Genomic DNA, 25619 nt, shown 5'->3' with positions numbered 1-25619 from the left:
AGTGTATGGTTTAATACAGTGAATCATTCAACTTTAGTTTAGAAGATTTGTAGAAGAGATAGAGAGAAGAGATCATACAATGTACTCAACATGGTAAACATCATCAACACATCATCATCAACAAAAAAGTACATTAGTTTATAAGACAATAGTAAACATTAGTAAAACATTTTCAATCCAAAGTGATCATTCCAAGTTCTCCAATAATGTGAGCATTAGTTTGAGTATCCAGGGCCTTGGTGAAAATATCAGCTAGTTGATCGGAAGTCTTGACATGTTTTAGAACAACCTTGCCCTTCTCAACATTATCTCTGAGGAAGTGATGTTTGATCTTGATATGCTTTATCTTTGAGTGTTGAACAGGATTCTGTGTGATCTGAATGGAACTAGTGTTATCACAATATATAGGAGTCTTTGTGAATTTAAGCCCATAGTCTAAAAGTTGATTCTGAATCCATAAGAGTTGAGCACAATATCTCCCAGCTGCAACATACTCAGCTTTTGCAGTGGAGATAGCTACTGAGGTTTTCTTCTTGCTAGACCAACTGATTAGTCGATTTCCAAGGAAATGACATCCACCTGACGTGCTCTTCTTGTCTAAGTTGCATCCTGCATAGTCGGAATAAGTGTATCCAAAGAGTTCAAGTGCTGAGTCACGAAAGATGCGTTTAACTACAATGAGATGAGACTCCTTGGGATTAGCTTGGAATCTAGCACAGAGAATGGTTCCAAACATGATATCAGGGCGAATTGTAGTGAGGTAGAGAAGAGATCCAATTATTCCTCGATAAAGAGAGTGATTAACATCAGTGCCGGTGGGATCAATGTGTAGCTTATCAGTCTTGGACACCAGAGTAGAAGCTGGTTTGCAGTCGCTGAGAGAGTACTTAACAAGCATGTCAGCAATATATTTACTTTGACAAATTAAGATACCTGGTTTTTGTTGCTGAACCTCAAGACCTAAGAAAAAGGTCATCTTCCCCATCATTCTCATCTCGAACCTTTGAGACATGATCTCAGTGAATTCCTTGCTCAGCTTCTCATTTGGAGATCCAAAGATGATATCATCGACATAGATTTGAACAAGAATCATTTCTGAGCCTTTGTTTTTGATGAAGAGAGTATTATCAATTGCTCCTCTTATGTAGCCATTTTCAAGAAGAGATGATGTCAGTGTCTCATACCAGTCCCTAGGAGCTTGCTTTAGTCCATATACAACTTTATCTAGTCTGTACACATAGTCAGGGTGCTTCTTGTCTTCAAAGCCTGGGGCTGTTTGAGAAATACTTCTTCTTCTAACACACCATGAAGAAATGTTGTTTTGACATCCATTTGGTAAACAATGAAGTTCATGTATGAGGCATATGCGAGAAACAATCTGATTGCTTCAATGTGGGCAACTGGAGCAAAAGTCTCCCCGTAGTCAATAGATTCAATTTGAGTGAACCCCTGAGCAACAACTCTTGCTTTGTTGCGAGTAATAATACCCTCTTTATCAACCTTGTTGTGGTAGACCCAGCGTGTTCCGGTGATGGTCTTTCCTGATGATCTGGGAACAAGAGTCCAAACCTTGTGCCTTTCAAACTCGTTAAGCTCGTCTTGCGTGGCTTTAATCCAGACAGCATCTTAAAGAGCTGAGTGTATCTTGTCAGGTAAGATCATTGAAACAAAGTTAACATACATGCAAAAATTATTAGATACACGAGATATGGTTTAGACACCATCATGAAGATTTCCAATAATTTGATCAACAGGGTGATCTCGATGTTCTGGAGCTGATTCAAATGAGTTTGACGCTGAAGAGTTATCAATGAAAGGAGCATCAGTTACAGGAGAGTCTTCAGATTCAAGGGTTTCATCAGCATCTGACAAAAAGGTTTTCGTGCTGACTACAGTGCCTTGATTGACAGGACTTGGGTCTGGAATGATGGGATCAGGAATGACAGTTTCTTCTTCAGTATCTGAGACTTCATCAGATGGACAGGAGAGAAGCTCTTGAGAAATATAAGGGGAATGAGCTACTTTTTCATCAGTGTAGGATTCTTCATCAAACTTTACATGAATGGATTCCTCAATGCATTGCCTATTCACATGAAAAACACGAAAGGCCTCTGAAATAGATGAATATCTAATAACAATACCTTTGTTATCCTTAGGCTCAAATTTTGATCTGGGGCCGCGCTAATTAAGAATATAACAAATGCATCCAAACATGTGAAAGAAGGATACGTCCGACTTTCGACCTTTCAGCATCTCATATGGTGTCTTCTTGTGAACCCTGTGAATTAGAGAGCGATTCTGAGTATAACATGCTGTATTAACAGCTTCAGCCCAAAACGACATAGGAAGACCAACATGAATCATTAAGGTCCTTCTTGCCTCAATAAGTGTTCGATTTCTTCATTCAGCAACTGCCCAATACCTTTAAAATCACAAAAGTCTTCAAGAGTCGAATTCCAGAACTCAGTGCCATGATCACTCCTTAGCTGCTTAACTTTGAGACCAGTCAGCATCTTGTTTTGTCGAATCAGTGAGATAATTTCCTGTGCAGCTTGACCTTTCTTCTTCAGGAAATCCACCCACGTAAATCGGGTAAACTCATCCACAACCACAAGCGTATACTTATTTCCTCCTTGGGAACGAACAGGATTAGGTCCAAACAAGTCCATGTGTAGTAAATGAAGAGGAACATATATGCTAGAACATGACTTAGGTTTGAATGATGACTTGGTTTGCTTTCCTTGTTCACACGCTGAGCACATCTTGTCTTTGACAAAGCTGAGTTTTGGTAGACCTCTAACTAGATCTTCATTGGATATTTTAGATAGATTCTTAAAGTTCAAATGAGAGAACCTTTTGTGCCAAATCCAGCTGAGATTGGTTTGAGACTTGGTAAAGAAACATTGCATTAGTGCCTTATCACTTGAGAACATGTCAAGAACATATATATCATCTTTTCTACTTGCTGAGAGTACAATGTTCTTGTCAGTGTTGATGACTCTTCCTTCCTTCTTTGTAAAATGAACTTCATAATCAGCATCACACAATTGGCTGATTGAGATGAGATTGTTTTTGAGACCCTTTACATATGAAACATTCTGAAACACCACATTATTGCACTTGATGTTCCCATATCCTTTAGTAAACCCCTTTCCATTGTCTCCGTAAGTTACTGCAGGACCAATTTTCTTGACATAGTCTTCCAGGAGAGACTTGGATCCTGTCATATGTCTTGAGCAACCGCTGTCTAAGTACCATAGATGCTCTTGACCCTGCAGTGCTGAAAAAACTAGTTAGAACACACTGACCCATTGTAAGATGGGTCATTCACAAAGTTATTTGACAATATATTATAGCACTCTTTAGGAAGAGAGTTCAAAGAATTTGATTTAAGAGTCCATATTTCATTTCTAACTTTGATGTTGTCAGCTCTTAACGATGTTTTATCAAACTTGCATTCACTAATCTTGTGAGAGGTGTCACCACATCTGTAACAAACTCAAGTACCAAAGTTTTTCTTGGTGAGCAGATTTCTAGATTTAATACATTTGGATTTGAAAGATTCACCAAGTGAACTTTGAGTTCTTTTGTTTGACATTAAATTGCAACTAAATTCAATGTTAGAAAAATATGATCAGTGATGGATAAGGAGCTGACATCAGTATCAGATTTAGACTTATGCACTAAAGCACTGCAATCAGGATAATGTTTAAGTTGTTCATGAACAGCATGAAACACTCCGTTTGAGATAGGAAATGCGATAATATTTTTAGTGATAGGAGTTGGTCTCTCAAGATGTGCAGGGTAAGAAGTAGGATCAATTCCGGTAATTTCAATATTACACTCAGTAACACCATTAGAATCAGTAACACAGTATTCATCAATGAGACTCTGATTAATAAAAGTGTTGCTGATAAATTTGTTTTTGAAACTATCTTTTAGTTCATTCATGGAATAAAATTCAGATTCTTTTTCTTGAGATTTAAAAACTTTTTCAGCTTCAGCAAAATTTCCTTCAAGGATTTTCTCACATGAATGAGGTATTTGAGCAGAAATAACATAATTAGCATTTTTTGTGAGATTTAGCCCAAAGTTTTAACACAGTTTGTTCTTTGTTCAAGAGGTCTTTAACTTTATCAATTTCCGCAGATAGCGAGGAATTTGATAAACTAGTAACTCTTAGATTTTTCTGAGTAGTGTCACTAATGTTATTTTTCAAGGATAGTTCAGTTTTAAGAAGATCAATTTGATTCGGCATATCTCTTATGATTTGATTCTTCTTAAAATTAAGAACACGCAAATACTCAAACATTTTGATTTTTTCATTCATTGAATAGGAAACAAAATTTTGAACCTGATACATTGAAGGGGAATCAATGTTGTGCTTCCTGGAGTTTTCAACTACATCAGACATATCAGCATCAAACGAACTGTTGCTGACTTCACATTCATCAGTATCTTCTATCTTAGCCATCAGACATTTAATTTCATCATCTGATGACTCCTCATCAGTCTTCCATTTTTCTTCTTCAGCGACAAGAACTTTATGTTCCAAGTTCTCTGCTTTCAGCTTCTTAACCAACTTGTTGTACTTCTGCTTCCAGTATTCCTCCGAGCTTTGGGTTCTTCTTTGTTTGCATTCTTTTGCAAAATGATCAGTGCTACCACAGTTAAAGCACTAAGCTTTGCCTTTCTTTTCGGTAGCATGTTTCTTGATGGAATCTAACCTTTTAGAAGATTTCCCATCCATCCTTTTCTGAAACTTTGAGAAATTATGGTCTGATTTCTCAAAAGTCTTCACAATGAAAGCAGCACTAGCAACTACCTTTTCCATATCATCAGTCTCACTTTTAGAAGAATCAGTGTCTGAATGGTTTTCAGTGTCTGACTCTAACACTTGCTTTTTGTTTGAAAATAATGCCACTGATGACTCACGCTGAGCATCCTTCATCAGCTATTTTCTTTGGAGCTTGGATTCCTCATAGTATCGATGGTTTCCATAGAGACTTTGTAAATCCATTGTGCTGATCTTCTCACTATTTTTCAGCACATCAATATGATTCTCCCAACCTACACCCAGAGAATCCAAAAACTTCTGCACTAGAACAGTTCTATGCTTCAACTGATCTAGTCTCCTCAGATCATTAACAAGAGTATTAGACTTGTTGAAGATTTAAGTCAAGGTTTCACCTTTCTTTTCAAAGAAATGTTCATACCTTCTGTTTAGATCATTTATCTGAGTAGCCTTGACTCCCTCAGTGCCTTCAAAAGATACAGTCAGTGTGTCCATCATTTCTTTTACTGAGATGCAGTTCTGAACCAGCCCAAAGAATTGTATGGCAAAGCATAGCTGATTGCAGCCCGAGCATGAATATCGAGACCATTCTTTCTTTTGTCATCTGCTATCTAGTTTTCTCTAAGTGTTTTCTTCATGACACCATCAGGAACATTGTTTTTCAAGGGCTGATACATCAGAACATATGGACCTTTGTCGATGATGTCCAACATGTCTTCATCTACAGATTCTAATGCATAGAGAGCTTTGATTTTCCACATAGAAAAATTGGTTTAATCAAATGGAGGAATTTTAGCAGAAGGATGATTTGATGAGTTTAAAGAGGAAGATGATGAAGCCATTTGTTTGATAAGAGAACACTGCTCTGATACCAATTGAGAGGACCTTAGATCAAACAATTTATCAAACAATGACTATCAACAAGAACAACGAAGTTTCACAAAGAACTTTCACTAAGAATAATAATCTCAGAAAGAGATTATCGAATGCACAAAGCGGCTATTAGGGTTTGTGAAAGATGATCTCTCACAAACTTGTACAAAAAGACTATATAGAATTAATCTAGGCAATCCTTACAAATCAGGGATATACCAGCTAACTAATAGACAATACCTATGGAAACAAGATAAGTACTAAATCTGTTACAAAATGTTGAATATAAAACTATACACTAAACAACTGGTATGCTGATGCTGATGCTGATGCTGACGCTGGGTTATGTGCTGATGCTGAGTGACCAGTTTCAAACATCATCATATTATAAAGTTCGACCTTACACGCCCCCGCATCGGATCGTAGTCTGGAAGCATGTAGAAACAAAAACGTGCAAGAATCACAAAGACATCAAGCATACTAACATTCTTCGGGTACCGCCCCGATATCGAATTGAAACCCAGAAAACATATAAACCTACATTAGTCCACGCCCGACATCGGACCTTAGTCTGGAAAATACTAACATACATAAAGGGCTGGGCTTGGTGCATTGGACCAGTTCCTGCAGGAGAAACTTTACCTCGCAAAGCTAACTATGAAATCCCGTGTGATGAATTTCTGATGGCTACTCCAACGACTCCCTGAATATGATTATCACAATAACACTTACTCAAAATCTAATAATCCTTCTTAGGGTAAAATATCCATTTTACCCATGGTCAAAGTCAACATTCTGGTCAAAGTCAACGTTCAGGGTTGAATCAACTCGCTGAGTTGACCCATCGACTCGCTAAGATCTATAAATCAAAACCACTGAAATCGCGATCCAACTCGGCGAGTAATCCCCCTGACTCACCGAGTTCCCTAGCTACTCACAGTCATGATAAAGCAAGTCAACTCGTCGAGTCATCCCTAGACTCGTCGAGTTCTACCATATTCAGAATCGGGACAAATCGATTGAACTCGTCAAGTTTGTCTATGAACTTGACGAGTTCATCTGTTAGTTTGGTCCATCTTAAAGGATTAAGCCCCTACTCTTCAGATCTAAGCTTCTTTTTTCTCATATACACAGAAAATGTCCTTTTAAGGGTAGAGTTTCCAAGATTACCGATTAATACCCTCCTTATACGGGTTTAGCTCAAACCGTAAATCTTTAGGACTTAGATCTTGGTCTACAAGTCATCCATACACAAAACTGAAGCATACAAACAAAGATCTGGGCCTTAAACATAATTTGAACATGTAAAGTTTCTGTCTTTGCCTCCATGCATGGCCTTTTGGGGCTTAAAAGGCCAAAAAGACATCTTAGAGCTTGCATGAGGGTTCCAATGGCATAGAGTTTGCACCTTTATGCCATAACAACCCTTCAAGGTCCTAGATCTGGGAGAATACCCACTTGGGCCGTCTATTTCACAAAAGCTAGCATTCTTGGACCAAAAACCCCCATAAAACTGAAATAAAGAGATCTATGAAATCATTGAGCAAGTTTGAGACTTGCTTATCTGAAAATGCTGGAAATGGAGTGAAGTTTTTGGATCTACTCTCTTTTTTTTGAGTCCTCTAGCTTCCTCTTCTTCCACAAGCTTCAAAAGCACATGTTTTCTCTTAAAAAGGTCTCACAAGCTCACATAAGGCTCTAGGGTTTGTTGGCTAGGGTTTTGGGACTTGGAGGCTGTAAATTAGACTGGCATAAGGGGATTAAGATGCTTAAATAGGGTGCAAAACCCAGAAACTATGGTTTCATCCTGGTAGCCTACTCATCGAGTCGAGGCTCTCAACTCGTCGAGTAGGTGACTTAAAATCCAGTGTCAATACTGGTTTCTACTCGATGAGTTTGGGACTCCCAAAATCGTTGAGTTTCTCTACAAAGGTTAATAAATTATAATTAAATGCGTACCAAGAACCAAGCGTTATAATTATCCCCTAATTGTTTTAGACTTTGTCCTCAATGTCTGGTGCGTTAGGAAACAACTCCAGGTAGTGCTCCCTCATCTCCTCCTCTAGCTCTTAAGTCTACTCCGAGCCCTTGCGGTGCTGCCACTACACCTTCACCAGCTCAACGCTATTGTTCATCAGCTCATTCATCTTCTTATCGAGAATAGCTACTGGTATCTCGATGTATTTCAGGCTGTCATCAACCTAAAAAGTACTATAGATCTCACTATGCTCTGTTGGAAGATCCATTTGATACGCCACCTTGCCCACCCGAGCTATAACCCTAAAAGGACCGATATACTTGGGGCCCAACTTGCCCCGCTTTCTGAACCGGATGACACCTTTCCAAGGTGACACCTTCAGGAGGACCATGTCGCCTACCTGGAACTCCAATTATGAACGGTGCTTGTCGGTATAGCTTTTCTGCCAACTCTAAGCAGTCTGGAGCCTGGTTCGGACCTGCTGGATCCTCTCAGTTGTCTTGAGTATTACCTTATTACTCCCCATGGCTCTCGGATTGACCTCGCCCTAATATACTAGGGTCTTACACTTTCTCCCATAGTGCGCATTGAACGAAGGTCGATCTATGCTAGTGTGGTAGCTGTTGTTATACGAAAATTCTGCTAACGTAAGATACGTATCCCAACTGCCACCGAAATCCAATACAAATGCGCGTAGCATATCCTTGAGATTCTAAATCATCCTATCGCTCTGCCTATCTTTCCGAGCGTGGAAAGCAGTGCTGAAGTGGAGACGAGTACCCATCTCGTCGTGAAACCGCTTCCAAAATCTAGAAGTGAAATGAACATCTCGGTTAGACACCAGCGACATGGGAACTCCGTGACGTGTGACCACCTCGCGAACATAGTGAAGGGTTTTGAGCACTATAACACTCCAAAGGTGTACATGCAACCCCAGAAACCTTGGATCTATGTTTTACTAAGATACATGCAAAATGATTTTCCAAGGTTCTTAACCTATCTAGCATAGCATGGGGAACTTTTAAACCTAAATGATGGTAAATGTTTGGGTGCAAAGTTATACATGTTTGATTTTGTAATGGTTTGACTTTTGTAGACCCACTTGCATGTGGTGCATTACCATTATGACTTATGAGTTAGTGATAGTGAGAGAGAGAGAGAGAGAGAGAGAGAAAGAGAGAGAGAGAGAGAGAGAAAGATGTAAACACCTCTATATAAGGTAGGTTCATACCACTTATGGATGTGTGATTGAGAGATATAAAAGTGAATGTGTAAGTGTGATTTATTTATGTTGACTAGATCTAGATCCCTTTTTGTAACACCATACATATTTAATACATCTCTTGAACACCCAAATCGCCATGTTCATTGTTCAATCTTTAATTCCGCATGCCAAGCCATGTTTTTTTGTCATTAAAATTGGTATTAGAGCGCGTCTTCAAGATCAAAGTGATTTTTGAAGAACGATTCTCGGTTTGGCAACTTTTGACACAATTGAACCAATTTTTGGTGACTCTCTCTGTATGATCTCTCATAATTTTGTGAATTTGTGCGTTGCGTTTTTGATTTTGATCATTTGACTCGTTGGATCAAATTTTTCATGAAAACCCCCATTGTTGATCCAATAATTTTTTTTTAAGATCAAGCCCAACCAAAAATGATACCAAATTTTAGTTACTGTTCATTAAATGTGATATTCGAATCCTAAAACAATTTTCGTTGCTTAAATGTTTATCAGATTGTATTTTGAGCCCGAAATTAGTGATTGATTACTATTCATTCAACTTTTGAGCCCAAAGTGTTTTTATCTTCTACTTTTCATCATATTGAGCCCAAAAATTTCGATTATTACAACTCATGAATTCTTTCCATTTGATTTTAACTATTGGAGTAAAAATTATCTCTCTCTAAATTTCATATCAAATTAATCGATCATTTGTTACACTCATTAAATGAACTCTTAATATTGTATTGTTCATTCATCCGATTTCATTTAATATTTGTTTGTTTGTTGTTCTTGATAATCGACTTCATTAATTTCGATTTTGATAGTTCCGTTTATCTTGTGTCTGAATCGGATGTTTAAAATCAATAGTTAAAGCAATCAAATTTGGAATCAAACAATGTTGCTTATAATTTGAAAATCAAAGATTTGATTGATTTTGAAAGTCTGATATCAATGATTTGAGTTTAATAGCAAAGAACGAAACTAGGTTGCAGTTAGGTTTACTGCATCGCTGTTAAAACAAAGCCAACAATTAACTGAATTTGATGACGAACAATTAATTGATGGTTTTTGGGTGCTTGAATGAAAAGTGAAGGTCAACAACGTGAAATTTTTTTATCGATTGGAAGCATGGGATCGAGGTTTGATGGTTGAAGGAATGGGTTTCTTGGAGTCAATTGTTGGGTTTTTTTGATATCAACACACGCAATGGGTTTTGAGGAATTCGTAATGTTTTGAAGTATTGAATGAAGAACGAAGGGTCAGTTGTTCGATTGAGATTTGGGGTATGTCGATTGTTGTAAGCTTGATTTTGAAGTAATGTTAATTTTCTAATTCAAAAGTGTAAATAAGTTGTTCGATGAATTAAGAAGCAAGAAGGATCTCTATATATTGATGGTTTTGGTGGTAATTGTCGAAGATTTGGAATCAAGAAGATTAGGTGAATAAGATTCGAAGTGTAATAGAAGGGTTTGATGTGAAATGTTGGATAAAATTTCGTACGAAGGGGAAATGATTATATAAGAAGGATTGAAGTTTCGTATGATTTGAATAAGAGTGTGAATGTTACGAAAATGGCCCCTAATTTTACGAAACTTTAACATCTTTATTAACTCTTCAAATGTTGGAACTGATGGGTTTTGAGCATTCTAACACTTCTTAAGTGTACATGCAACCCTATTAACCTTGGATCTATGTTTATCTAATAATCATTCAAACTTGAATTCCAAGGTTATATTCCTATCTACAATACATGGGGAACAATTTTTAACTTGAATGAAAGATAGAATAACATACCTTGTTGTTGCTTATGATCCTTGAAACCTTGTGAGCCTGGCACCCCAAGTGTGATGCCCCAAATGCTTCACACAACACCAAATGCAAAGGAGAAAACTTTGAAAGAATCTTACACTTGCAAAAATCGGCCTAGCCCTCACTTGTTCATGTGTAGCCGATTTTGGTTGAGAATATGCTCTTTATATAGTGTTAACATATCTAGGGTTACACCATGTAAACCCTAACGTGTCATGACTCTTCATTTCCATGACCTATGGGTTTGTAACTCCCATGGAGCATCCTATGGGTGGAACCCAACTTGATAATCCATGGAGCCTCTTAGCCTACTATACAAGTTATGGATGATTTATATAATCAACCCATATATTTAATTAGTTATCTTTTGATCACTTAATTAATTTTAAATTAATTCTTGATCAAACTAATTAAATAATATTATTAATATATTGGAACTTATAATATATTAATAATCCACAAGTGTTATTTCTCTCATTTAGACCATGTCGGGTCGGGTCAACTACTTACCATAAATAGTTATGGACATAGACACCTTATCCAACAGTCTACCACTTGGATAAGTCTAATAACTATAGCTATAATATTTCAGGAACCGAACGGCAATCATAGCTCTTTCAAGGTCTTTCAAAATTGAGAAGATGATGATATGCCATTTACGATAAGTGATCATATAATCCTCTGTTTGAGATATCAGCCGGAAAAATACATGGAACAATGTATTACTTATTGTCCAGCAGTTTGTTTCCCGATTTCTGATTTGTTTCACAAAGAAGTTAATTGAACACATCAACTTAGTTCTGACCGGCCCCGGTACATAGGTCAAAACAAAATCATCGAGGGGCCCGGATATCAGCTTCTAATCCAAGGTACAGATAAACTTCGACTCATATGTTTGTTCAACCACTCATTGAATTATACACAAGAGCACGTTTTATAACATCGAGTTACCAATGCGTTTTCATACAATCAATGCATAACCAACTCATAAGTAACAAATCATATCTCTAGGTTTGAAGACTTATATGATATTACCGTCTCACGATCACTCGAGATAAATTCCATGAAGTGATTCCAGTGAGCGTGGGTTGAGTCCAATGCTCAGACCTTATGAGCACTCATGATTGTTGTAGCCATGTCCAACACCTTAGACCTATGCAACCAATCATGATAGTCTTTATTCACACCTACTTCCGACAGATGACCGGCTGTGGAGGTTCAAATAATATGATATACCAAACATAATTATTCTGGAAGTCAAAACGTGCAAAAGAAATATAGTAAATGATCGACAAGAGATAGAAACACTTTACTCATAAATAAAACACCTTTTATTCATCATCTAATGTCAATTACACTTTACAAATTTTAAGGTTATCTAACTACTAAATCTAATATTATCCTTCAGCCCTATCCTCTGAGCATGCTGGAGATGCTTAACCCGATTCAGTCCCTTCGTGAGGGGTTCTGCTGGATTCTCATCCGATGATACCCTTTTTTCCATGAGGATTCCTTCTTCTATTCGATATCTGATGCAATGGTATTTTCTCTCGATATGTCTGGATCTCTCGTGATCCCTTGGTTCCTTGGCTAAGGCAACAACACTTTCACTATCACAGAAAATTTCCATTTGCTCCTTAATAGCTGGTACAACTCCAAGGTCTCCAATGAAGTTCTTCAGCCATATCGCCTCCTTTGCTGCTATATACTCTGATTTGCAAGTTGAATCAGCCACTGTCTCTTACTTGGAACTCTTCCAAGAAATTGCTCCTCCGTTTAGGGTAAAGACCCAGCCTGACTGAGAGCGGAAATTATCCCTATCAGTCTGAAAGCTAGCATCACTATACCCTACAACTCTCAAGTCTTCACTCCCACCAAGGGTAAGGACCCAATCCTTAGTCCTCTGTAGGTACTTGAGGATACTCTTTACCGCAGTCCAATGTGCCTTGCCAGGGTTCCCCTGATACCTGCTAACCATGCTTAAGGCAAAGGCTACATCAAGTCGAGTACACGTCATAGCATACATGATCGATCCTCCAGCCGAAGCATAAGGTATTTGACTCGTTTTTGCTATCTCAGCCTCAGTACTAGGGCTTTGTGTCTTACTGAATCTGGCATTACTCTGGATGGGTAACTCTCATTTCTTGGAGTCTTGCATGCTGAATCTCTTCAGCACCTTATCCAAATAGGTACTCTGACTAAGTCTAATTAGTCGTTTACTCCGGTCTCTCAAGATCCTTATCCCTAGAATATAGGAAGCTTCTCCTAGGTCCTTCATAGAGAAACACTTCCCAAGCCAGGACTTAACTTCCTGCAGAGTTGGGATGTCATTTCCTATGAGTAGTATGTCCTCCACATACAATACCAAAAAGCTAACTATACTCCCACTAGCCTTGACATATACGCAAGATTCATGTTCACTCCTAGAAAAGCCAAACTCTTTGACTTTCTCATCAAAGAAAAGATTCCATCTGCGAGGTGCGTGCTTTAATCCATAAATGGATTTCTCAAGCTTACACACTCTATTAGGGTACTTTGTATTGACAAAACCCTCTGGATGAGTCATGTAAACATCCTTTGCCAACTTTCCATTAAGGAACGTAGTTTTGACATCCATTTGACAAATTTCATAGTCATGAAATGCAGCTATGGCTAACAGAACCCTAATAGACTTAATCTTGGCCACTGGAGAAAAGGTCTCATCATAATCAACTCCTAGAGTTTGTGAGGAACCCTTTGCAACCAGTCGTGCCTTATAGGTGTGTACATTGCCATCCACGTCTATCTTATTCTTGAAGATCCATTTGCACCCTACAGTCTTACGACCAGGTACATTCTCAACCAAGTTCCAAAATTGATTGTCATACATGGACTGTATCTCGCTGTCCATTGCCTCTTTCCACTTGGCTGACTTAGGGCCTGCCATGGATTCCGCGATACTGTTAGGTTCATCCATACCTATCAGTGTCTCATCACTGATAAGTGTATCACCTTCCGCAGTAATATGGAATCCATAGTAATGTTCAGGTGCATTCCTAACCCTTGTGGAATTCCTCAGAGGTACAGAATTTTCATTTGGCTCAACAGGAGTTTTCTCCACAAGTTGAGTGCTAGGGTATGAAGTTCCTTCACCGCTTGACTCTTGAATTTCTTCAAGGTCAACTTGCCTCCCACTGTTTCCTTAGCTTATTAACTCTCTCTCTCTCTCTCTCTCTCTCAAGAACACCCTCCTAGCTACAAAGACCACATTTTCACTAGGTCTGTAAAGGAGGTAACCAAAGGATTGTTGTGGGTAGCTGATGAAAATACACCTATCACTTTGAGGTTCGAGCTAATCATGAGTCTCGTGTCTCACAAAAGCCTTGGAACTCCAAATCCTGATGTGGTCTAGTTTGGGTACTTTACCAGTCCACATATCATGAGGACTTTTGACAACTTTCTTTGTAGGGACCTGATTAAGGATATGGGCTGTAGTCTTTAAGGCATACCCCCAAAATGATATTGGTAGCGAAGCTCGACTCATCATGGAACGAACCACGTCCAATAAGGTCCGATTACACCTCTCAACCACACCATTCAACTGTGGTGTCCTGGGAGGTGTCAATTGTGAGACAATCCCACATTCCCTAAGATAGTCGAGGAACTCTGAACTAAGATACTTACTACCTCGATCGGATCAAAGCATCTTAATGTTCCTGCCCAATTGATTCTCGACTTCCTGTTTAAACTCTTGAAACCTTTCGAAAGTCTCTGACTTATACTTGATTAGTAGACATATCCATATCTACTGTAATCATCAGTAAAAGTCAAATAATAACAATTAGCATCCCTTATGGCATGTTTGAAGGGCCCACACACATCCCTGTGTACAAGATCTAACAAACCATCACCCCTCTCACAAGAACCTGTGAAAGGTGACTTTGTCATTTTTCCAAGTAAGCATGATTCGCAACTATCATCTGACTTTAGGTCAAATGACTCCAAGACTCCAACCTTTTTGGAGTTGGCCTATGCATTTCTTGCTTATATGTCCAAGACGACAGTGCCATAATGATGCTTTATCTAAGCTATTATCATTAACAGAATCAATACACAAAACATTATTTCCTAAGTTATCAACCACAGATACAGTTTCATACACACCATCACAAGGAAATGCTTTAAAATAAAGAACATTATTAAAGAAAGCATTAATCGAACCAACTTCATTATCAAATGAAAAGGTGAAACCTTGTTTATACAATCCATGAAAGGAAATAATATTTCTTGCCATTTCTGGCGAGTAACAACATTTATTCAAATCCAAATTAAACCCACTACTTAGTGAAAAAGTATAAACTCCAATCTTAGATAAGATAGTGTAAATACCTGCATGCTTGGGTTTAACTTTCCCATCCTTCACATCTTGTTGGTACTTTGGCCAGTTCTGCTTCCAATGTGACTTTTCATGGCAATAGAAGCATTCAGCCTCTTTTGGGTCAAAAGAAGGAGTGATGAAACCTTTCTTGGTTCCACTTGAAGAGGAGCTATCAAGGGTCCTAGCCTTGGTGCCCTTTGAAGAGATCTTCCTCTTCTTCCTTCGACTTTTCCAGATAGCCAAAACCAGGGCGGAGTTTGGAGTAGGAGTGTTAACAACCAACTTCCCCTTAAGACCTGTTTCTACAGTCTTGAGAAGTCCCTGAAGTTTGCTGAGTGTGACCACTTCCTTATTAATATGATATATCACGCGGGATTGATCATATCACGATGGTAAGGAGTGAAAAATGATATCTATTGCAAGTTCCTCAGGGAAGTTCACATTAAGCTTCAGCAACCGATCCACATATCTTTGCATTTTCTGCATGTGGCTCGTGACGCACTCTCCGTCCTTCATCAAGGTTGTTATCATGGAGCAGATGATTTCATACCTCTCTTGTCGTGCACTTTGATGGTATCTTTCCATAAAATTTTGGTGCATTTCAAAAGGGTAAAAATCCTCATAGGACTTTTGGAGTTCCGTTGTCATGGTGGCCATCACGATGCATGCTACTTTGGTAGCATCCCTTTCATGTGCCTGGAAGTCAGCGATCTCCTGAGGAGTTGCAGTGGTCTCATCAATCTCCTTAAGCTCCTTATCAATGACATATTCTTTGTCCTATTAGCGGGTAATCATCCTGAGGTTTATGATCCATTCGTTGAAGTTGGATCCATCAAAAGTGACTTTCCCACACAAGTTCATAAGGGTAAAAGAGCTGTTAGGATTAGAGCCAGAAGCAACGTTGTTTGAAGAGAACAAGATTAGTTTAGATATTAAGGGAGTCCTTAATAAAACACCTAAATGTAATATTAAGGCTAGGATCCAATCACAATATATTATAACGTAGAAGTGGTATGTCGTAATCCAACTTATAACATATTTGAAAGGTAGGTGAATGACGATTCACGAATTTCCACCATGAAAAACGAAATATTGATATTAGGTTTTTAATTGGTTATTAGAAATTCCTAGATTCTTTGAGATTAATTGAACCTTTCAATGGCATGTTTCAATATCGAGTGTGCCCTCCAGGTTTTGTGACTGGGATACCGAGGATCACAAAACAAGGTGTAAAGTAACCATGCAAATCACTTGGTAACCTTAAAGTTTATCACTCAATCAATGTGCCGGTAAACCACACACGCTCCACCGAAACTATGATAAACCTTAAGTCACCTTTTACCTACCTTGTTAAGTCCATGTTAGTGTGCCGGTTAACCACACACGCTCCACCAACGACTTAAACAAAGTGTAAAGTGTAATTTCATGGATTATCACCTTATTCACATTTTTCCTAAAGTAACTAATATTGGGAATTTAATAAAACATTTAGTTACTTTACAATATTCATCATACCTTTAATTAGAATTTATAAGTCCTTGTCTTACCCGTTTGGCTAATGACCCTTGACCAATCAATGAAGCGGTGGGTGAGAGTGGACACCTATTAAGTTGCCATTTTATAGGCAACAACCTTATACCACGCTTATAGACCGACTTCGTGAATGAGGTGTACTAGCAGTAACACGACTTGATCTTATATAAACTTATAATATTATAAAGTATAAGCGTTGAATTTTAACTTTTAAAATTCTAAGGGTTGGAACTAAAGTTTTAATCAAGACTTTACTTGCTCCAAAACTTGAGGGCAAGTTTTGTAAACTTTCAAAACTTTTCATTTCTTATAACTTACGAATTTAATTGAGTAATAAAAATGATGACTCTTCATTTTTATAACTCAAGTGTTCTTTTAATGGCTTTAATAAAAGGGTGAGTTTTGGATTTCCATGACTTGAGGAGAAGTTATGGACTCCATTAAAACACTTTATAATCATGAATTAAACTACCATGAACGTTACAAGCAATTCTTATGATCATCTAATCTTCATAAGTTCAAGAACATGAATATGAACATTTCAAGACTAAAAAATTACACTTAAAAACTTGTAATTTTGATAATTGCCATTGCAAATGGACTATCATAAACATTACACCATCTAAAACAAGTTTTCATGTACTAAAACAGTTTAGGTTAATGTATCTAGTCCATTTCCATCAACAAAAGTCGAAAATCTGCATTCTGAGGCTCCTACTCGTCGAGTGCATGAACCTAGTCGGCGAGTAGGATGAATTTACACATGAACTCGGCGAGTCCCCCCATGGACTCAGCGAGTTCAACAACCAGATAGCACAAATCGACTTTTTCAACAATTTTGCACAAATAACAAACAAACAAGCCTAGGCTATGATACCACTAATGGGTTTTGAGCATTCTAACACTTCCTAAGGGTACATGCAACCCTAATAATCTTGGATCTATGTTTGTCTAATAATCATGCAAAGTTGAATTCCAAGGTTATATTCCTATTTAGCATACATGGGGAACAATTTTTAACTTGAATGAAAGATAGAATGACATACCTTGTTGTTGCTTATGATCCTTGAAATCTTGTGAGCGTAGCACCCCAAGTGTGATGCCTCAAATGCTTGACACAACACGAAATGCAAAGGAGAAAAATTTGAAAGAATCTTACACTTGCAAAAATCGGTCTAGCCCTCACTTGTTCATGTGTAGCCGATTTTGGTGGAGAATATGTTCTTTATATAGTGTTGACATATCTAGGGTTACACCATGTAAACCCTAATGTGTCACGACTCTTCATTTCCATGACCCATGGGTTTGTAACTCCCATGGATCTTCCTATGGGTGGAACCCAACTTGATAATCCATGGAGCCTCTTAGCCCACTATACAAGTTATGGATGATTTACATAATCATCCCATATATTTAATTAGTTATCTTTTGATCACTTAATTAATTCTAAATTAATTGTTGATCAAACTAACTAAATAATATTATTAATATATTAGAACTTATAATACATTAATAATCCACAAGTGTTATTTCTCTCATTTAGTCTATCCAATTGCATGGTGCCATGCAACCCAAATGGACCATGTTGGGTCGGGTCAAGTACATACCAGAAATAGTTATGGACATAGACACCTTATCCAACAGAAAAACCCTTCATATGAATTAATAAATGTTTCGTATGTTTTGAAGTCGAAAGTGAAAGTTTCTCAAGCAGTCCCTAAACCTTCGAATATTTGACAACTTCGACATTTAACTAAAGTTTCAAAATTTTGACACTTTTCACCCAACTTTGAAAAGTGACTGAAGTTTCATATGTTTGGGGTACTCTTGTATCTTTGGGTAACAAAATTCATAACTTTCGAATTTAGTACCTGAGGTTTCGAAAATTTGGCAGTTCATACGCAAATTCGTAAAAGGACTATTTTTATCGAAAACTAACGAATACACATTTCAATCCCCTGCAGTTTGTGCAAATTGATGCTTTCTACCCAACTTTGGAAAAGGGGTGAGTTTTGCATATTTTGTTGTTTTGGGCGCACCGGGTCACTGCAGAATTTTGAAATTGAAAATTTCTACCTATTTTTGAGAAATTTTGTCAAAGACGGTCCGTGACCGAAGATAAAAATTGAATATGTTTTGGATTTTCCGCATTAAAGCACAAAGTTTATGCCACATGTTAAGGGGAGTTTTGACACGAAATTTTTTGAATATAGCACGTTCTCTTTCCTTGAAAGTTTTGTAATCAAATTTCTATTATAAAAAAGGGGAGAAAATTATATGGAAATTCAAACTTGAATTTTTCATATAACGCGGATTTGAAGACTGGAGTGAACTTGGAGTTTTGAAGTATACGAAATGATGCAATTGGAAGTTCGGAAATGATTTATTTTCGAAAGGTTTGGTTTGATTGATGATTTTTGGGGTGTGTTTTTATGCTCAACTTTTGGTGATCAATTTGGTGTTTGAGAAACTCGTGATCATTCGTTGATGCTCAATTTGTATGGTCTCACATCCTAGAGCCCAAATTGAAGAATCATGAAAGAATTGAAGATTGAAGTTTGTTTCGACATGTGTCACCTTTGAGTCTCGGATCGCGTAGTTGCTTGATTATGGAAGATTTTAAGTGGGTCATCCATTCCTAACTTCGAGGGGGAGAATGTTGGGGTGCAAAGTTATTCATGTTTGACTTTGTAATGGTTTGACAATTCTAGACCCACTTGCATGTGGTGCATTAGCCTTATGACTTATGAGTTAGTGAGAGCGAGAGAGAGACATGTAAACACCTCTATATAAGGTGGGTTCATACCACTTATGGTGGTGTGCTTAAGAGATGTAAAAGTGAGTGTGTAAGTGTTAGTTACTTATGTAGACCAGATCTAGATCCCTTTTTGTAACACCATACATATTCAATACATCTCTTGAACACCCAAATCACCATGTTCATTGTGCAACCTTTAATTCCCCATGCCAAACTATCTTCTTTTGTCATTACAGAAGAAGAACACACCTTTTGTAGTTTGGATTCCTAGAGAACCTTGTGAGCCTAGCAAAGGGTCTTTATATAGTTGTGGCACATGTAGGGTTACACAATGTAAACCCTAATTGTCATAGATTTTCATATTACATGATCCATGGGTTTGTAACCTCCATGGACTATCCATGGAGCACCTATTGGGTTTTAATCCAATCCATACAAACCATGGATCATTAGTCCAACTATACAAGAATAGATGATTTACACAATCAACCCCATCTATTTAATTAGTCTCTTTTTTATCACTTAATTAATTCTAAATTAATTCTTCATCAATACGAATTAAATAATATTATCAATATATTAGAACTTATAATATATTAATTAACCTTAAGTGTTAGTTCTCTCATTTAGTCTATCCAAGTGTTGCAATGCCATGCAACCCAAATGGACCATGCTAACCGGGTCAAGTACATTCCAGGAATAGTTATGAAATAGACAACTAATCCAATAGTCTCCCACATGGATAAGTCTAATAACTATAACTGGAAGAATGACTTCAGGAACCGATCAGCAATCGTAGCTCTTTCAAGGTCTTGAGGAACTGAAATGATGATGATACACCAGTTAAGATAAGTGATCATATAATCCTCTGTTCTAGATATCAGCTGGACAAATACATGGAATAATTTCTTGCGTATTGTCCATCAGTTTGTTTCCCGATTTCCGATTTGTTTGACATAAAACTTAATCGATCACATCAATTTAGTTCTGATCGGGCCTGATACATAGGTCAAAAAAAATCATCGATGGGCCCAGATATTGCTTCAAATCTAATAAGGAATAGATAAACTTTGACTAATATGCTACTATAAACCTGGTTTATGGTCGATTTTTTTCAGACTATATGTACTTAATATACCAATACAATCGACATTTATTTTCATACTCTATGAAAAATAACCATTCAAATTCATATTATCCTGTTGCAAGTTGTACTTGCATTGGAATTCTATTTCCAATTCTTTACAAGATTCATATTAAATTAAGTGTTTAGTTCAGAGATATTAAATTCATTTTCACTCTTGATATCTTATCATCTTTTTATCTTTTAACTTGATAGTAAAAGATGACTCCTCAGAGAAATCCATGACGTAACAACATAAATGAAGATCAACACCACCTCCACCACCACCTCCTCAACTCGACACTGCTATGTTTCAAGCGGCAGTCATGGTAGTTGTTGCAGCTGTGATGTCTCATATCATCACTCCTGGTGCTAGTGGGTCGGGAACTGGTGCACCCCCTACCAACCATGGAGAAAGTCAGTGACACTCAGGAGAGTGTACATATAAAGAATTCTTGAATGCAAAACAAAGGAATATTAATGGAACTAGAGGAGTAATGGTTTTAAAACAGTGGATTGAGAAGACATAAGCAATTTTTGAAATTTGATCCTGTCCAGAGAGCAGCAAAGTAAAATTCGTTCTTAGTACCTTTTCAGATAGAGCTTTAACATGGTGGAATGGCCATGTTAAGTTACTAACTTTTGTAGTGGCTAACTCGATAAGTTGGGAGAACTTAAAAACCATGTTGATGTGGTCCGCGACGGAGATTCAGAAACTCAAGAAAGAGTTATGAGGTCTTACAATGGTTGGTTCTGATATAACAACCTACATGAACCGATTTTGTGACTTGGGAATCCTTTGTCTAGAGATCATTGCTCTAGAGAGCAAAAATATTTCAAGGTATAGTTGGGGATTGTCGCCCCAGATACACGCAAGTGTCATTGGTTCTAGGACTGTTACCCTTAACTGTGCCAAGGAGATTGCATAGTCACTTATTGAACATGGAAATCTTCAAAACTCTGTGGTGGCTGCCCCAGAACAACCTAAGGAGAACAACAACAACAACAACAACAACAACAACAACAAGGGTTGGAACAAGAGGAAGGTCAAATCTCCCCAGGAATCTTCAAAGATGCAACAAGTAGTGGCAGTCCATGTTGCTACTGTACATGATGTTGTTCCTGTTAACCTTATACCAGCTAAGACCTATGATGGTAACCTCCCCAATGCAACAAGTGCAGTTTTCACTACAACAGAAATTGCCGAGAAAAGCAGTGTCGTAACTACAGGTACGTTTCTTCTCAACAAGCAGAGGCAGACCCTACGGTGGTCACATGTACGTTTCTTCTCAACAATATTTATGCATGCATTCTATTTGTTTTTGGTGCTAAGAGGAGCTTCATGAGCCATAATTTCAAACATATGCTAAATCAAAACTCCCAACCACTAAATGAAACTTTCACAGTCGAAATGGCTAACGGGAAATCCGAATCCACCAATGATATATACATAGGATGTACCCTTACCTTGAATAACTTTTATTTCCCATTAGACCTTATGTTGGTCTCTATTAAAAGTTTTGACGTCATAATAGGTACGGATCGGTTGTGCTCTAATCATGATGACATCCTATGCTATGAAAGAGCTATTCGCTTGAACTTTCCAACCAATGAAACTCTTATTATCTACAGCGACAAACCTAGAACGAACACTCAGATCATTTCTTGCATCAAGGCACACAAGTACCTTCGCAAGTAGTACTGTGATTTTTTTAGCTCATGTGGTAGACAAAAAGAAAGAAGTGAAAGATATCACAATTATTCATGAGGTCTATAACTTTCCGACATATTTCCTGACGACCTTCTAGGAGTACCTCCCGAACGAAAAGTCGAATTCTGAATCGACTTAATCCCTACGGCTACCCCTGTAGCCAAATCCCCCTATCATCTTGCACCATCAAAAATGCAGGAATTGTCCAGCCAACTAAACGAACTCCTTATTAAAGTCTTCATAAGACTAAGCTTCTCACCATGGGGAGCACCGATTTTGTTTGTAAAGATGAAGGATGGGTCATTCAGCATGTACATAGACTACCACGAGTTGAATAAACTTACCATCAAGAATCGATATCCTTTGCCTCACATTGACGATCTATTCAACCAACTTCAAGGTGCGAGCTACTTCTCAAAAATATACTTGAGATCCAGGTATCATCAGCTACGGATTTTGTAGGAGAACGTTCCCAAAACCACGTTCAGAACTTGTTATAGTCATTACGAGTTTGTAGTTATGCCTTTCGGAATGATGAGTGCACCTACTGTGTTCATGGACTTATTGAACGGACTGTGTCGTCGGTAGCTGGACAATATTGTCATAGTCTTTATTGAAGACATCCTTATATACTCGAGAAGCAAAGAAGATCATGGCCAACATCTTCATCAAGTATTACAAACCCTAAGAATGGAGAAACTATATGCAAAGTTCTCAAAGTGTGAATTGTGGATCAGAAACGTAGATTCCCTAGGTCACGTAGTCAGTTCAGAAGGAAGACACGTGGACCCTTCCAAAATAAAGGCAATTGAGAACTGGTCAGCACCCAAAACACCTACAGAAATCTGACAATTCTTAGGTCTTGCTAGCTATTATCGCAGATTTATCCAGAATTTCTTCTGAATTGCTAAACTGCTTACCACCCTGACACAAAAAGGTGTAACTTTTAGTTGAGGAGAGAAGTTGGAAACAACATTCCAAACACTGAAACGAGCTTTGTGCATTGCAACGATCATATATCTACATGAAGGGATAGAAGACTTTGTAGTGCACTATGATGCTTCTAATAAAGGACTTGGATGTGTTCTGATACAACGAGGAAATGTTGTATCCTACACCTCGAGACAGCTGAAGACACATGAGGTCAACTATACAACACATGACCTTGAATTAGGAGTCGTAGTTTTTGCTCTAAAGATATGGAGACATTACTGATATGGCATGAAATGCAAAATATTCACGGACCATAAAAGTCTTCAGCATATCTTCAACCAGAATGAACTGAACATGAGGCAACGACGGTTGGTGGAGCTAATGAACGATTATGAATGTGAGATTCATTATCACCCTGGTAAAGCTAATATTGTAGTTATTGCCCTTAGCAGACAAGAATACTCGGGGCACCAAGTAAAGTCGTTGACCATGAAAATCCATTCACATCTGTCCACACAGATCAAAGAAGCTCAACTCGAGTCCTTGAAACCCGAAAATGTGGCAGGTGAAACAGTGAGAGGAATGGATAAAAATTTCAAAATCAGAAGTGATAGAGTCTATTGTTTCATGAACCGGATCTGGACACCAAAGTTCAGCGATTATTGAGGTATGGTTATGAATGAAGCCTAAAAAACCCGATACTCCATTCATCTAGGTTCAGAAAAAATGTATCTAGACCTTAAGAAACTTTACTGGTGGCCTAACATGAAGGACGAGATTCCTACCTTTATGGGCAAGTTCCTTACTTGTGCCAAAGTCAAGGTAGAATACCAGAAACCATCATTGCTATTGCAACAACCTGAAATCCCTGAATGGAAGTGGGAGCGGATTATGATGGATTTCATAACTAAGTTACCCAAGACAACGGGTGGTTATGATACTATTTGGATAATCATTGATAGATTGACGAAATCCGCACACTTCTTACCCATAAAAGAAACCGACAAGATGGGGAACTTAAAAAGAACTTACATCAGAGAAATAGTTAGATTGCATGGTGTGCCAATATCTATTATTTCTGATTGAGATAGTAGATTCACTTCTCGTTTCCCGCTATCTTTACAAAACTCTCTAGGAACTCGGCTGGACATGAGTACAACCTACCATCCACAAACCGACGGATAAAGTGAGAGGATAATTCAAACATTAGAAGACATGTTGCGAGCTTGCATGATAGACTTTGGAAAGGCTTGGGATACTCATTTACCCCTTGTCGAATTCTCTTATAACAATAGTTATCACACTAGGATAAAGGTTGATCCATTCGATGCCCTCTATGGCCGTAAGTGCAGATCACCTCTGTGTTGGGCTGAAGTGGGTAATACGCAACTAGCTAGAGGTCAAACTCTGACAGTGCTCTCACTGGTCCTAAAATTATTCGAGAAACCACATATAAAATCGTACAAGTGTGGGAGCGACTTAAATCTTCCAGAGATAGACAGAAAAACTATGTCGACAAAAAGAGAAAACCCTTGGAATTCCAGGTTGGTGACCATGTCTTGTTAAAGGTCTCTCCCTGGAAAGGCATGATACAATTTGGAAAGTGTGACAAATTAAATCCAAGGCACATAGGACCATTCAAGATTCTTGCAAGAATCGGTCCGGTAGCTTACAAACTTCGACTACCTTAAAAACTAAGTAACATTCATCCTACCTTCCACGTTTCTAACTAGAAAAAGTGCCTATCCGATGAGACTCTTGTAATCCCACTCGAGGAAATCGAGTTAAACGAGAGTGTCAACTTTGTGGCAAAACCCATAGAGATTCTAGACAGGGATGCTAAGAAAACGAAACAAAGTCGTATCCCAATAGTGAAGATTCGTTGGAATGCAAAACGGGGACCTGAATTCACTTGGGAGTGCAAGGATCAAATGCAAGAGAAATATCCTCATTTGTTTCCCTAGTCTTTATATACTACTATAGTCATAATTTCGGGACGAAATTCTCTCTAACAGCGGGGGGGGGGGGGGGGGGTTAATGTAACAACCCAATATTTCAAATCAATGTAATAATGTAAGTCAAGCATTGTCACAGCTAGAAATTTTTGTGCCTTGTAACTACAGCACTTAAGTCAAATTGTGAATCAAAGACATAAGAGCATGTATGACGCATACTCTGTGACAACAAAATTTCAAACAAACACCCCATGCAAGCATTTCAATTAGTCAACAAGCAATTGGAAGCCCTAGGAGTTCTTGTTTAAGTCCATTTTGGACTAAGACGTCCTTATTGGGCCCAATGGACCAATAATCTTCCAATTTGACTATCTTGGGCTTAGAAGTCTTAAATGGGCTCTAATTGGACCCACTTCCATGTATTTCAATATTTTGGGCCATATTGGGCCTAGAATGAAATAAATTAATTATATGAGCCATTTTGGGGCATAATTAACCTAATTGAGCCATAATAGGTCATAAAAATCACACTTATATTTATTAGGACCAAAAATCACTCAACATAA

Source organism: Lactuca saligna, chromosome 5 (assembly GCF_052625555.1).
Source record: "Lactuca saligna cultivar CGN05327 chromosome 5, ASM5262555v1, whole genome shotgun sequence".
NCBI classification, from domain to species: domain Eukaryota; kingdom Viridiplantae; phylum Streptophyta; class Magnoliopsida; order Asterales; family Asteraceae; genus Lactuca; species Lactuca saligna.
The sequence above is the reverse complement of the archived record's forward strand: the minus strand, read 5'-3'. Positions refer to the sequence as shown.